This window comes from Mustela nigripes, chromosome 1 (assembly GCF_022355385.1).
Source record: "Mustela nigripes isolate SB6536 chromosome 1, MUSNIG.SB6536, whole genome shotgun sequence".
NCBI classification, from domain to species: Eukaryota; Metazoa; Chordata; class Mammalia; order Carnivora; family Mustelidae; genus Mustela; species Mustela nigripes.
The window spans coordinates 120,574,687-120,588,156 of record NC_081557.1 but is presented as its reverse complement, the minus strand read 5'-3'; the positions used below and the strand labels follow the sequence as shown (position 1 = coordinate 120,588,156).

At 46.1% G+C, this 13,470-nt stretch overlaps 1 protein-coding gene across 4 annotated transcripts in view; it reads right to left on the bottom strand.

Annotated features, from left to right (window-relative positions):
• Positions 1-10,232, bottom strand: part of ZNF395 (zinc finger protein 395) — a 44,513-nt gene extending 34,281 nt beyond the window's left edge. For 2 of the 4 annotated variants that reach the window (XM_059372583.1, XM_059372620.1), the window contains exon 1: positions 9,801-9,952. The gene's annotated coding sequence lies outside the window, so the exon portion shown is untranslated. The other 2 variants (XM_059372611.1, XM_059372594.1) reach the window with 2 other exon arrangements.
• Positions 10,233-13,470: the final 3,238 nt, after the last annotated feature.

The window sequence follows — 13,470 nt, the reverse complement described above, 5'->3', positions numbered from 1 at the left end:
AGGGAGTTTTTCATTCCGCAAGCACCAAAAAAAAAAAAAAAAAAAAACCAGCCACTGAAAAGGGGTTTTTTTTACTAAAAAAGTTTTATGGCTTCCCTACACTCAAAGGACAAAAAACGCTGTGAACGGTTATTTCTTATCATACTTTGCTTTAAAAAAAAAAAAAAGAAAAGCATACGATAGTCTAAGTGTTTCCCATACCTCCAGTAAGCAGCCCAAGGAAGAAGTTCTGAGCGATTCAACAAACCCAGCCGATGGTCCATACTCTGTGAGGCCCCAAAGATACTGAGATAAAGCAGACCTTTATCATTAAGGGCAAAACATTTCCAACTTCAGTTCTAAAAAACCACGTCCTGCCTGTATTTTTTACATATACCCAAAGCTGTCATCCCCTACTTCCTGCACCCCCAAATTGCTTCACTCCATGGAAAGAGAGCACTTTCTTGCCAAATACTGATTTTTCAAGTGCCAAAATGTGAGGCTGGATCACGGCGACATAGAAATCATCTTGTGATATTCTCCAAATTTGAGATAAGCCTCCATTCTCTCTGCAGAGCTGTCTAAGAAATTTCGTTATGGGATTTACCCCTAGCACTGCCCCCCCCAACAAAAAGTAACCCAAAAATATCAGGAAGAGAACCTAAAATTTTTAAATCATCATAGCAGATTCTAAATATGCCCTCTATTTAAGTAAAATTTAGGCAAAATTAAACTAAGTCAAATTTTATAGAAACGAACATTGTATTTTCTATGTGTAAGCTATTAATAAACTGAAAAAGTACGTTTTTTAACTCGAACCACAAACATTATTGTCTGATATAAACCAAAAATGTGCATTCCTGGAAAACCTCACTCCAGATTTCTTTAAATTTGTCCCTTTGTTCTCTTTGTCCCTAAACCTAGAGAGCCATCATGGGGCTCAGCCTGATCCCTGGGGTCAGAACAGTTTTTAATGCGCTACAGCTGGTGACAGAAATCTGCAGTGTGGGAGACGAAACAGGAAGGAGATGATCAAGGGCACTCCCAGGTCCACCACAGCCAAGTGGACAAGCCATCATTCAGTTAAAGGGCCCCATCTTCATTCATTCAGTATACTGAATAAAACTGCCCAATCAACACACTGGTCTTCAACACCATCATCTATTTTATCATTCACCACTTCCAGCCCACCCTCACTCTATGTTTCTGAAAGACCAAATTCAGTTTTCAGCAGTCACAACCCCGACCAACCGTGAAATGGTTCTCCTCATCCTCTCTAGAATGACCCCAGAAGGGTCTCCCAAAAGTGTGGGGACTCACTTATAAATATTTTTTAAAAGAGCTTACGTTCACTCAAATACTATGCAAGCAGAGGTGTATCCCCCTATTCCACATTATCTTTCAGCATTGACAAGTCACATAATAACCCTACGAACTGGAAAGGATTTCAGAGGTCAGCCGAATTCCTGTCCTCCTCTTCTACTGCATCCCTAATCAACAGCCCAAATTGAATACCTCTGATGAATGGGAAGTTCACTACTCCATGGGCAGACACTTCCCTTGTTGGACAGCTCTGCCAGCTACCAAACCTACTTTCATAGTGAACGAAGATGGTTCTCCCCTTATTTAGGGTTAAGTACTTCAGAGTAATCATTGCACAGATAAGGAAGCCTGTAATGTATAATCATTCCAGAGATGAGAAATCAGAAACTGGAGAAAATAAAGTAATTGTTCTATCCACTGGTCATATTCCAACACCAGAAGCAAAATTGAGTAAATCTACTCTTTCCTACACCTGATAACCATCAAAGTACATGAAAGCACTATTGTGTACCCACCCCTGAGGGTCCTCACTCCAGTCATTCCTGACCCTACGTCATCCTAGGGTCCCTCCTGAGGATAAAGTCTTGCTTGCTCATGTTTCCTTCAAATCATGCCTCCCCAAACCCAACATGGCCCAAAGGTCAAATGACCATTGAAGTCATTAAAAACAGATCCTGTGATCAATGAATTTCCAATCCAGTTATTAACTAGATTCAATTTTCTAAAAGCCTCACCCCACTCAGGGCTCACATCAAGCCATGAACAATAGAACAATCTCAAAACTTTCTTCCCCCCACATGATCTGCCCCTCTTCTGCATGTCTGGAGTACCAAGAGAGCTACAGTATGCTTGTCTACTCATCTGTTCATCTCCCTCTTTCAATTAGATCACCAGCTTCAGGTCAGGGGCTGAGTGACCAGTTACTTTGTGACTCCAGTGCCTAAACCAGGGCCTGACATACAGTAGGGAGGTACTCAAGATCAGTCACTGAATAAACCATCTACCTTTACCCGATCCTGTCCTTGAACAATAACATGTTTTGTTTTAATAGCAGCGATCAAGAGAATGAAAAGATAAATGGGGGGGGGGGGGGGGGGGGGGTAGTTGCAAAAGACGTCTGCTAAGGACTATTATCCATAATATACAACTCCTAAAACTCAACAATAAGAGAACCAACAATTCGATTAACAAATGGGCCAAGGAGCTTAACAGACACCTCACTAAAGAAGATACACAGATGGCAAAAAAGCACATGAAAAGACGTCGTCACAGTCATTAGGTAAATGCAAATTAAAATGAGATACCACCATACACCTATGAGAATGCCCAAAATCCAGAGCCATGATGCTACCAAACGCTGGTGAGGGTGTGGAGCGATAGGAACTCTCATTCATTGCCAGGGGAAATGCAAAATGGTACAGCCACTTTAGAGGGCAGTTTGGAAGTCCTTACAAAACTAAACACGCCCTTATCATATGATCTGGCAATCACACTACTTGGTATTTACCCAAAGAAGCTCAAAACATACATCCCCATGAAAACCTACAGCAGTTGCAGACGTATATAGCAGCTTTGTTCATAAGAAGCGCCAAAACTTGGAAGCAACCAAGATGCTCTTCAGGAGGTCAACAGATACACAGTAACTGTGGCCCATCCAGACAATGGATTCTTCAGTGCCATAAAGAAATGAGCTATCAAACCATTCAAAGACATGGAGGAAGTTTAAGTGCACGTTACTAAGCAAAACTAGCCTGTCTGAAAAGACTATATGCTATATGATTCCAACTATATGACCTCTCGGTAAAAGAGAAACTGTCCACAGTAAGAAGTAAAAGTGGTTGCCAAGGGTTGGGGGGAGGAAGATAAATGGGCAAAGCACAGAGGATTTTAAGGCATAAAAGTACTCTATATGATACTCAGTTGTAGATACATGTCTTTAATATATTTGTGTAAACTCACAGAATGTACAACAGTAAACCCTAATGTAAACTATGGTCCTTGGGTGATTAGACATGTCAATATGAGCTCATTAATTTCAACAATGTACCACTCTGGTGGGATGTCCATAGTGGGGGAGGTTATGCATGGTTGGGGAGGCAGGGGGTAAATGGGAAATCTCTATACCTTCTCAACTTTGCTATAAACCCAAACCTGCTCTAAAAAATACATTAAAAATATATAGCAGTGTTTTCTCCCCACTGTGCTATTAAATACACATTATAGAAAATACAAATGTAAATTTAAAAATGCAAAAAAAGTCACTCAGCTCCATCTACCCTTCCAGTATTGGTAATTTGCTATTAGAATTAGTATATTTACTTCCAGCCATTTTCTATGTACTTTGTTTCTTTAAGATTTGAAATCATATTGTAGAGGCACCTTAACTTTTAGCAGAAACATTTGCCCATATTATTTTAAAGGTATTCCTAAACATTGTTTTTTTGAAAATTTATTTATTTTAGACAGAGCATGTGAGTGGGAGGGGCAGAAGGAGAGGGAGAGAGTCTCTCAAGAAGACTCTGGACCTTGAGCTCCATCTCATGACCTGACGCCAAAACCAAAAATCAGTCACTTAACCAACTGAGCCACCCGCCACCCAAGCATCCCCTTAACATCACTTTTAATGGCTTCATCATATTCTATTACAAAGACATATCCATCAGAATCATTTATAGGTTACTTCCAGTCCAGTCACACCATTGGACATTTAGGCTGTTTCTAATTTTCCCTAGAGTTAAAAAGAAAAAAAAAGAAAGAAACAAAAAACAAAAAAACAAGACTGTGAATAATCCCTGTGCATAAACATCATCCACATTTTGGATCTAGTCTTCACTGTGCTTCCAGAAGTAGAATTAACTTACCAGAACATATCAACAATTCAAATTTTAAAAACTACATCACACTTTATATTTATCCCCTACTCAATTTCTTTTTTAATTTGGAACTTCATTCTGGATTCCTATGAACCTTGATCTACCTCCTAAATAAGCAATCCGTCCCACCTCTGCGCCGTCAAAAAGCTGACAAACACAACTTCTGTATTCCCATCCACGACACTGGAAAAAAATGTTGAATAGCTCAAGGCCAAGAATAGAACCCTGTGACGATCCTCTTCAGACCCCCTTCCAGGCTGACTCAGTGCCACTAATTAACAGTTTTTGCATATGACTGTCAAATTAATAACACCATCCAGCCCACATTCCACAGCTTATTTAATATGGACCATCATATCTTAAGAAACTGTTAAATACTTTACTAAAGCCAGAGTGCGCCAGAGCTAGTCCCTCATTTCTGTCCTAGCAGCAAACCACCGTGTAAAACAAGAAACGGGTTCAATTTGTTTGATACCATTAGGCTGACTTCTGGTTACCCTGACATCTGACAGCCACACATTTTTAAGCAAAGAGCACGTCACCTTTGGCTTCTGTTAATGTCACAACAGCGACATTTTAAGTAATCAGATTGTGCAAGCTGCATAAAGCAGGGCGAACACTGTTCCGTCCCTCTCACCTGGGGAAATGCTCCGGAATCACTGGTGGTTATGGACTTCCAGGGTGCACCAACTATCCCCAAACCACAGAGACCTGAATTTACTCAACTTCAGCTAGTCTCCAAAAAGCTTAGTTTTCCAAGGGTCATCAGCACTAACATCTGGGTTTGAAACAATAATTCCGTGGTCATTTTGAATCCTGGATTATGAATCTCTGGACCACAGAGGCCTGCCCCCAGAGGTATCCTAGGAATAGGGAAATAAGAAATGACACAGCCCCTCTCTTTACTGTTCCTTTATTACTGACTCATATAACCAAAGATCCTGAGAATCTAATGTCATACGGCATTTGACAGTGGTGACTCACATCTCACCAAATTATTACCCCAACATCATTCTTGGAAGATAAGTGCCAGGAGCCACCATCTACCCATGCCAGCCAGAAGCAGAAAGTGGAGGGCTTGAGAGATCTTGGGGTCACTAGAAATTGGCCTCACAATACACAATATAGCCTAAAGCCCTAATTAGTGCCATTCCAATCATCATAAAAATATTTTAAAGTCCTAGCCAGCAGCAACTCGGCAAGTGCCGCTGATTTGCCTAAAACAAATCACTCGCACACAAATATCTCAGATTCCATCATGTCACACTCCTACCCAAATCCCCCACTGGCCACCCAGAACCAGGACAGCCATCCCAAATTCCCTAGGTTGGCATTTAAGTCTCTTGAAAGATCAGATCACAAACCTAAAGGCCTACAGACTAAATAGGGAATGTAAAGAGACTGCACTCATGCAGAAGTGGGTGCTGGGAATATGATAATGGGGAACCACCATGCCTGTCTCCTGTCCACAGGAGGCCACCACTACTCACTGCCTGATCTGATTCTTTTTTTTTTTTTTAAGATTTTATTTATTTATTTGACAGAGAGAAATCACAAGTAGATGGAGAGGCAGGCAGAGAGAGAGAGGGAAGCAGGCTCCCTGCTGAGCAGAGAACCCGATGCGGGACTCGATCCCAGGACCCTGAGATTATGACCTGAGCTGAAGGCAGTGGCTTAACCCACTGAGCTACCCAGGCACCCCTAATTCTTTAAGAGAGTCCCCAGTCGAGGTTTTCTGCATCGTCCCAATTTTTTAAAACCTTTGTGTACTCCAAATTATAACCCTTCTGGGCAGAACACATTCTCTGGGTCACTGGTTTATAACCCCTACACGTTGATCCTAACCCACCGTTTCAGACCGGCATCTCCCCACCCTCTAATAAGAACCCTCTTTTATTCACTCTTACACACACTGTGCACATCCTAACTCCAAGCCTTTGTCCATGTTACAGAGCCCCCAAACTGTGCAGCATCATGTGACACACCAAGAGTTCATCCCAGACTTCCTTCCCGATCCCCAAAAGTGTTACCAAGCCACTCCAGCCCAAGCTGCTTGCCCCCTCCTATGAACCCTCCAGGGACTTATTTTTCACTTTGGCATTTAATCATCTTGCCTTGCTCCTTAATCATAGGTATACCTTCTCTCTCCAACTAGCTGGTAAATGTTCGATCTCTTCCTCGTGCTTCCCTCCACTTGCACTACGAACAGGAGCACTGCACACAAGCAGCTTAATAAACACTTACTAGATGTGAAAGTTCTCTATAACTGTGTTTTCCAAACTGGGTTACATCCATGACAGAGTGGGTAAGTCAACTGAGTGGGAGACAGCAAGCATTTTTCAATGAAAAAGAAAAGAATGGGGGCACCTGGGTGGCTCAGTGGGTTAAAGCCTCGGGTCATGATCCCAGAGTCCTGGGATCAAGCCCCACAACAGGCTCTCTACTCAGCAGGGAGCCTGCTTCTCCCTCTCTCTCTGCCTGCCTCTGCCTACTTGTGATCTCTGCCTGTCAAATAAATAAATAAAAATCTTTAAATAAAAGAATGGAAAATAAAAGTACCAAAGGAGATGGCACCAGACAAAAGAAAGGAGTACTTCAGGAACTTAAATTAGATTTTTATATACATGATTTACTGTGCCTAGATCATGATGTAAATTTTATTTCTTAATGTAGGTTACAGATAAAACAGTGAAAAAAAAAAACACTACTTTTTAAAGAGTAAATTAGCTCAACCACTGCTCCATGAAATCCTTTTTGACAGTCATATACTCCCGATAAAGAAAAATATCTGATGGACGCCTCTGCCCACACAAGGCAGTTTCCCCTGCTAGCTCACTGATCCTGCATCTCAGAAAAACGAGGCGGCTCAGGAACTCTGAAGTACATTCTCCGCTCCATTCTGCAACTTTTTGCAATCATCCTCTAAATTCGCCAGCCCTCAGATGTTGCAAGTTGAGGCTTGGGGAATTTGCTCGGCAAATCACCCTAAGCCACCCTTGCAACAAGAAAGCGGAATTCAGAGCTCAAGAAAAAACCGGTGCCAGCTCCTCACTGCAGGTTCCTGGGAACCAGCAATGGCAGAGGTTAGAACAGACCTGGCCCTGGGAGATGCAGTCTCCCCAGGCCCCAGATTCCCTCCTTGCTCCTTGCTGATCACCTTGCTGCTCCCCCATCTTATGGCTTCCCCCCCCACACCCACCTACGAAGGGACACCAGGACTAGCCTGAAGGTCTCGGCAGAGAGCATTATTCAACTTGTTTCAAAGCCCGACAATTTCTGTGTTTAGCAAATTCCATTCTTCCCTCCCATCTCCAATTCCAAGCTGCTCTGCCAGCTTCAGGTTCAGGACCTGGCAATGTCATCTGAATGGCAATACAGAACAGAGTATTCCAATTCACTCACAAGCATCCTCCACTAGTAGGACCTACCACCTCTGACCAAGACAACATCCCACTCAGAGTGCCTTCCCTCTCCCAGCTTTGGCAGCGTGGTTTCCCACCAATCTCAGAGCTTCGGTTGCTTGCAGGACACCTGTGTTTGGACGTCTTGGCAAATACGAGAAACCTCTGCAGCCTGTCAATTGCTTCTCTCCAAAACACACATTTCCGATTTCTCCAGTTACCAACGACAGCAGTTCCAAGGTCCTGGCATGTAATCAATTTCCACAAAGAATTAATTTCCATTCATCTCCTTCCTTCACCCTGCCCCTATCAACAGATTATTTCAACAGTAATGCTTTTCTAAAATCCACCCTCTTTTCCATCTCCAGTTATCCCAGTCCAAACTCTGAGCACTCCACAACTGTAACAGTCTACTGATTCGTCTCTGAACACTATTTTAAAAACCTTTCCAAACACCCTTTCATTACGTCACTCTCTGGCTCAAAAACCTTTCACGTCTCCCCAGTACACACAGGGTAAAGTGCAATTCCCCAGTCTGGCTTTCTAGGACTTTCACAATCTTAACCATTGTTCCTCTCCATCTTTATCTCCTGCTCAGGAAACGTTCCCTTGCCTGGCCAAGCCCATCTCCTGTCTCTCAGGAAAGCCATGTTCAATCGCACCTCATGACTACCTCAAGGGTCTCGTCCTCCAGGAGTACAGTGCTGGTGATTCCTGACCACAGCCCTCTTCTCTGAGCTCCAACAGCATCTCTTCCACACTTCACATTTTGACAGCTAATTGTGTCTTATCTTAAGGTCTTATTTCACATGCTCAAGGGTTTCTGTCTCCTCCTCAAGATCATAAACTCTGGGAAGGAATCATCTCATCTATCTTTTGTATCCTCCCTCACCGAGATAAACTGTTTGAACCTACTCTCTTCTGGCACCTGTTACCTCTCCCTCTCCTGCCTTTGGGCCTTGGCCAGTCAGTTATCCTCCAACTGCCCAACTTATTTCATAACTCAGTACCCTTAATCCAGTCCCCCAACTCTAACCTGTTCTTTGAAACTCCTCCTCCCCCCAGCATTTATAATAATTTAGGCAGCCATAGCCCATTAATTTGAACTTTAGTTCTGAAATCACTTCCACCTGGTCAGCAGGATTTCTGAGGCGATTTCTTATCATCTCTCCCTGAGAGACTGGCACGGTGCTGAGAACACAGCAGCCCCTCAAAAGTACCTGTGGAGTTGAACTTAATTGCTGTTTCCCTGTGTTTCAAGTTCCTTGAGACCCAGAACCTCTGTTTACACAACACCTCAGGAGGGTGTCAAAAAAGCCTTCAATACCTGTTGATCACTCACTTTCAGGCAAACTGCAGCAGGGACACTTTTCTAGAATAAGAAGTGTAAAGAAGATAGTGGCGGCCTGACATCAAGGAAACGCCTGCCTGAGGGAAACGTTCGAAAGCCACAGAGGACTGCCCAGGACTGCTTGAACTCAAGGAGGCAGTGCCACTCCACCGGAGTGGCAGGTGGGCTTCTTTAGATTTCTGAGTCAATGCTAAAGTGAAGGAGCTGAGCCCTGAACTCCCAGACGGGGTTAGAAAATTCTCTTTGGAATTGTTTGCATATGACAAACTCCCGGGCCAGGCCCCCACCCGAGCACCCCACATGCCCACAGTGCCCCTTCCAAGGGGCGCCAGGGGCCACCGGTGAGGAAAGGCAATGTTAAACCGCCTGGAAGGAAGTGGGGGTGGACAAAAGGGGACAGAAAGGGTGGGGGGCAGCCCCGGAGCTGGAGGGTGTGTCGCGCCGCGCGTCCCGGAGCCCGGCACTCGCTCGCTCGCTCGCTCCGTGGAGTGGGCAGGAACGCGCGGGGCGTCGGGAGGGCTGGGCTGGCGGCCCAGCCGGAAAGGGTCAGGGAGGGGGCAGGTCCGTCTCCGTCGGAGCGGCGACTCCGGACAAGCGCTCAAAGTTGGGGAGGGGGCTCCTCTGTGAGCGCCCGCCGCGGGCTAGAAAAACAAGGCGGCGCACGGGAGGGCGGGCGGCCACCCCCCACCCAGCCTGCGCGGGCACTTGCACTGCCGCAGCGCCCCCGCGTCCCGACCGGCCACTAACCCTGCGGCGCCCGCCTCCGTGCCCTCAGGCCGCCGACCCGGCCCCCGCGGGCGTGCAGAGCGTGGGAAGTTCCCGGGCCGCCCCCGTCCCCGGGCTGCAGCGCCGCGAGGTCCCCGCGCAGCTCACCTCGCCCCGCCACGAGCAGCACCGCGGGCCGGGCAGTTCCCGTTCGGACAGCTCGGCTCGGCTCGGGGTTGCAGCTGCAGCTGCCCCCGCCCGCCCACCCGGAGCGGCCCACAGCCCCGCTCCGCTCCGGCCGCCCGCCCGCCGAGGCTCCGTTCGCGCCCACCTGGCCGGCCTGCCCTCCCTCTCCGGGACACTGCGCTCACGTACGCGGCCGCGGCCACAACCCGGCCCGGATTCCCCGCCCGGGAAGGGAGCGGAGAAGCGCGCCAGCCAGCTAGCGAACGAGCGAGCCTCGGGGACACACCCCCCCCCCCCCGCCCGCCCCCTTCCCCAGCCACAGGCGCCGCGCGCGCACGCGGCCTGCGCGCCCCCGCCCGCCACGCGCGCACGCGGTCTCGCCACACACCCACCGCGCGCCGGGAATACACACTCCCGGCCACCCGTAGACAGTGGGCGCTCAATAAGTGCCCGAGCGACCCCTTACGCACATGCGCACTTGAACCTGACCGACTTGTGACACACCCCCACCCCCACCCCCACCCCAAAATCGGAACCGGCGGCTACAGCCCCAAACCAAACTTGAATGTTTGCCTTTTTTCAGTGAACCGCAAAACGAGCCAAAGTTTTTTTTTTGCTGTTGTTTTTCCAGGCCTGGCTCTGGGATGGGCTTCTCCGAGAGAGGCCGAGCTCGGCCCCAGGGCGGGAAAGGAAACCAGAGAGCTCTGGGCGCCAAGGACGGGAGTTTGGCGAGGGCGACAGAGACCCAGGCCGCGCAGCCGGCACCCGCTCCCAGCGCAAGCGAAAGCGCGAGAGGGAGGGAGCCAGCCTTTCCATTTTCTTTCGGGGTTAATGGTTTCCTCTCCATTTTATGACATTTTATTCGATTTTTACCCGTTCGTAGTTGTAAAGTGAGGTGTTATTTACTCTTTCTGGAATTAAATGAAAAAAGTTAACTATTAGCTTTCAGCCCTTATGTAAACGATACCAGTTGCTTTTGGCACCGTTAGGCTCTGGCTTTTGTATAATTTGTAACGAGGAGAATTGAAGCTGTTCCATTGTGTTGCTCTATGTTTTTGAGAGATAAGACCACAGCATTACAACGGTAGTGAGGGGCCCCAAAGTCTATAGGTACGAGTAATATACATTTATATTCAAGTAAATGTAAACAATAGAAGAAATAATTCCCCTCCCCCAAAAAGTTTTAAATAGTTTTGGACATACTTGCTGCAATTCTTCAACTTGAGGTATGCCGTTTTTCTTGCAGAGAGGCAATGGGGTGTGTACTGGAAACGACTAAACTTTGCAGTCAGACAAGCCTGGTTTGCAATCCTGATTTTACTGCCTTTTCTTTATGATAGCAGATTTTTATCTCTCTGAACCTCAGAGGCTTCTTTTTCTGTAAGTTGAAATAGAAAGCATAGGTATAGTGCCTAGGTCATACCCAATAAGCAATAAATATTGTTTCCTTTCCCCCTTCTCCCACCAATTACATAGAAAAAAATATCTAAGTAGAATCAAATTCTTATAGGACATACATTTCCAACTGCAGGCGATTGTGCCCCCAGGACACATTAGCAAAGTCTGGATACAATTGGGCTGGGGGAGGAGCGCTACTTGATAGGTACAAACCAACTGTGTGGCTAAGTACCCTGAACACAGGAGAGCCCCCACACAACAAAGAATTACCTGGTCTAAGATGTCAGGAGTACCACTGTTGAGAAATCCTGCTGTAGGAGAGTTCTGCTCTCAAACAGTTCGCCAAAGACTGATTCTACCTTTCAACTCTCATCCTCAAGGAGACATTCTTGTTTTGCATTTAAAAGAACAACAATGGGGGCACCTGGGTGGCTCAGCTGGTTAAGCAGCTGCCTTCCGCTGGGGTCATGATCCCAGCGTCCTGGGATGGAGTCCCACATCGGGCTCCTTGCTAGGCAGGGAGCCTGCTTCTCCCTCTGTCTCTGCCTACCACTCTGTCTGCCTGTGCTTGCTCTCCGTCTCTCTCTCTGACAAATAAAAATAAAATCTTAAAAAAAAATAAAAAATAAAAGAACAACAATGAAGCCACCGTGGGGATCACAGCAATTCCATTAAGGCTCTGAAAACCTTTCCTTAACATGAAAATGCAGATTCGAATTTTACATTTAATTATTAAAAGAGTAGTTTAGTTAATTAACAAGAATGTATACTCCCTTATTCTTAAGGTATTTTATGTATTAGGTATTACTGTGGTTTGTAAATAGTTTAATGTTCTTTTTTCCCTTTTCCCTCCAACAGTGGGTGTTCGCTCACTGTATATTCACCTCTCTGCTAAGTTCCTCGCCTACCCTGACGTTTGTAATATAGTCCCTGCCCTCAAGGAACACATAGCCTGGTTGAAAGTGGATTCAGGCACATGAAACAATTAAGGAACAATACAAGATAGCACATAATTAAGCTTTAATTGCAGGACCCAGACTCAGGTGGTTCAGATGAAAGGTTAGTGAGGTCAGCAGCAACAGCCCAACACTGCCTACATGGCTGAGGTGTTCTGTGAATGTTTATTGAATAATAGGAAATAGTGAAAGCTTTTTACGCTAGGTAGGACTTCAGCTAGCATATAAACTCCATGACAGTGCTTAAACTGCTAGTTTCTGTAAAGAGATGTTGATGCTGGGCTGAGTTTATTTTTCTTAAAACATCGAGTTCAAACTTGTAACCAAACCTCTGTTATTTCCCCAGATGACTGAGCTTTTAATAAAACGGAAACAATCATTTATTTGACAAATATGTGAGTTCCTGCTGTGTGCAAAGTGAACCAAAAGAATCTCTTAAGTTTGAACAGAACCCATTGCTTATGCTGTTTGAGATGAGCTTGTGAACCCCGGCCAGCAGAAGGCATGAGCCCTCTCACAGCGTGAACTGCACGCATACTCCTTGCCACTGCAGGTACATACTTGCACAGTATGCATTCCAGAGTTTCTCACATTAACGCAGACTCAGAGTGAATCTCCCATCACAAACAGCCATTACCAAACACACACCCAGCACTCAGCACCCTCACAAAGAATCCAGGCCTTTTGTCTAAAGACACCCTGAATAGCACACATATTACACAAAGCAAACTGTGGGTTTGCTGCCTTGGCTCCCCTATGACTACAACCTGCCCTTTCTGGAGGCTTTTCCATCCTAGAACTGCCCTTCACCTTGCTTCCTCCCATACTCTAGCCTCCTATTACAATGCAGGCATCTTGTACCTCTTTCCCATTAAATCATTAGCTTCTTGGAAAGCATCTCCCATTAGCTGAGGTTAAGCAAAGCAGACCCAGACTCTGCCTCTTACTATATGGACATGTTTATAAGTGATTTTTAGGGCAGTTTGAGTCTGAGATTGCCACTATCCCCAATCCCCTGATGGAACTGCTCCCAGTCTGGCTGCCACCTCCCCCCCACCCTCCCACCCCAACCCCCCCACCCCCTTCACTCTCCACCCCCCAACCCCATTCATTCTTTATTGTGGCCTCTTTCCTCTGCTTGAAACTCTTCAAAGGCTTCCCATAGCTTTTATAATAAAGTCCCGGCAATTCTCATTCAGATCCTTCATGATGAGCCTCCTTATTAATTGTCCACCCACTACCTGCCCCCATGTTTCTGCCCTGTTCACTCTGCACTCCGAACATGCCACACAGAACTT